Genomic DNA, 2,686 nt, shown 5'->3' on the forward strand with positions numbered 1-2,686 from the left:
TCCGACGTGGTGAATCCATCCATGACCACGCGTTAAGCGGCAGAGAGATAGGAAACACTAGAGAAAAAAGCGATCACCGGCACGACGGCGGATCGTCGGCAGGACGGCGGCCAACGGCAGCCGGCGGACTGTCAGCATTGGCAAACCTTAGCTGGCAACATTCGATGGAGTAGGAAGGCTACCTGAGATGTCGACGGATAGCGCCGGTAAGCAGAGGCGGCAGTGGACCGGTATCAGGATAGGGAGAGAGAAAGGTAAGGAGGGAAGGTAAGGAAGGGTAATACCCGATACCCAACCGGCCTTCCTCCGGAATGAGGGCTCTCATGATAGGAGGGGATATGCCTATCGTTCGGCGGCAGGGACCAGCAGACGGCCAGATGCCTGTGGTGACCCAAGGGAGGATCAGAGGGCACTCAAAGAGGGAGATCTTCCGCCGGCAGGCCAGCTGCCGGCACTACCCCATAGTTAAGCTATGAAGGGGAAGTGTAGCAGAGCGGCCCACCTAGTCGAAGAGCACAGCTAATCCCACCACTCTCCCCAGAGGAGGAGTTGTAGGACAGCAGACAGAGGTGTGAAGGCAAGCCAACACAGGGATAGAGTGGGGACGGGGATAGGGATCCTTAGAGAGAGTAGAAGGGGTGGTTACAACCCTTACACTCCCACGGGGTGGGGGATTCTGTTGGGTGCCAGCCCGACTGGGCAGGAGAGAACGCTCTCCAGCCCAGGGAGGGCTAGCTCAGATCAGGTACAGCACTAGTGTACTGTCCTAAACTATAATAAAGCAGAATCCCCCAAGGCCCAACTTAAACCAGGAGAACCATTCTCCTAGGTTAGAGAGGGCCGGAGAAGGACAAATCGCTAGGCGGCAGGGAGAAAGGAACGTGTCCCAACCAAGTGCAGTTTAGGGGGAAAGGCATAGTCTTTCCACCCTCAGCCCCGGTCGAAACCTTAAAGAGAAGATGTTCTCTTAAGGTGGACTGGGGTGAACGATAGGTACTCTGGGGTTCTATCCGATCTCACTCCATGAACAATAGCAGGGAGGAGGGAAGAACAGCCTAGCCTAACCTACCCGAATTCAATTCTAGGTAAGAGGGCTAGGGTAAGCATAGCTACCCAGAGGGGGGTTACCTGGAGGTAATAGGGGAGATAATGAAACATACAAGGGCCCCAACGTTGGGTTAGGGGAGTATGTTTATGAAGGACCATGCCTGATCCCTTGTATGGTCCCTAGAAGGCGAAAATACATGTGCAACACTGAATCTTGTATGTAAAAATGTCTATATCTTCACTCAAACTAAACACTAGGAACACTTATTATATCATGCAGGAAGTAAACATGAACACTTGGCATCGGGCCAATGGATAGTCTAGTAGGCTAGCATAGGGTCGGCTAACTGAATTTGCCAAAAAATACTATCGGCATAATATAACTAATTCCTAGCAATGAGGACTAAATAACTAATAAAATAAAATTAGTTATGAAACCGGGAGGGCTGTTCTGGCTAACTAGCTAAAGCATGTGAAGCGAACAGCAGCGTCATAACATGACGCCTCCGGTCAAGGCACAGCTCTGCCACAAAACACAAGATTTAAGGATAAAAAATAGTTACTTTATGGCCAGAGCTTATTTAAACAATACAAGAACATGGTACTCAACTTTCCAGAAGAAGGTGAGGCCGAAGGTTGCGACATGGCGACAAAAATCAATCACTGGGAAAAAACCAAACGTTGTAAATCGCTACAAGGAAACGAATGGGGACGGACGTGACGTCACACTGTATGGCGGACAGCTATGGCGGCCGTTTGTTTACGTCACGAGGTACCGTAGCAGTAACGTAGGAGGATAACTTTGGAACGGCTCCTCAGTTATCTCGCCACCTTTCCTCCTCGAAGCGTAAACGCTTTGTGGGGTGCAGATAGCCATGTGACGTGTCAAAGCATACGTCCCCTGCTGATATACGATATCCTGAAGGGAAACCTTTACGGTACTCGTGCCAGAAGTTAGAATTCTGTGATAACATTTGGTTTAATTCCCTGGCAATATCCACTGTAGTCATATATACCCTCAGGAAGCTACTAAAGGAACCTTCCATCAGGACGTCATGGCTTGAGCCCGAATATATATATATATATATATATATATATATATATATATATATATATATATATATATATATATATATATATATATATATATATATATATATATATATATATATATATATATATATATATATATATGTATACTATTACTTGTTAGTCTATAACCATAGTTGGATAAGCAAAATGCTTTAAGCCCAAGCGCTCCCAAGGATAAAATAGTCCAGTGAGGATAGGTAAAACAGAAAAAAAAATATTCTATGAAGCAACGATAACATAAATATCCCCTAAATAAAATATAAACTTTAACAAGACTAGAGGAAGAGAAATATGATAGTTTAGTCTGCTAAAGTACATATATATGTTACAGTGAATCTGTATAATCAGAGAATATATATATATTCTCTGATATTTTCAGGGAATGTGCATAATGTCTTATTCACTCAGAGGATATATATATTCCCTGAAATTTTTAGTGAATATACATATTCCCTGATTATTCGGCCTTATTATTATACAGATTCCCTGAATCGTGTTTGGTATGAAAGAACAATGAAATAAATAGCTGAATCGATAAACAAAGCCT

The sequence above is a fragment of the Palaemon carinicauda genome, chromosome 21, assembly GCF_036898095.1.
Source record: "Palaemon carinicauda isolate YSFRI2023 chromosome 21, ASM3689809v2, whole genome shotgun sequence".
In the NCBI taxonomy this organism is placed as follows: Eukaryota; Metazoa; Arthropoda; class Malacostraca; order Decapoda; family Palaemonidae; genus Palaemon; species Palaemon carinicauda.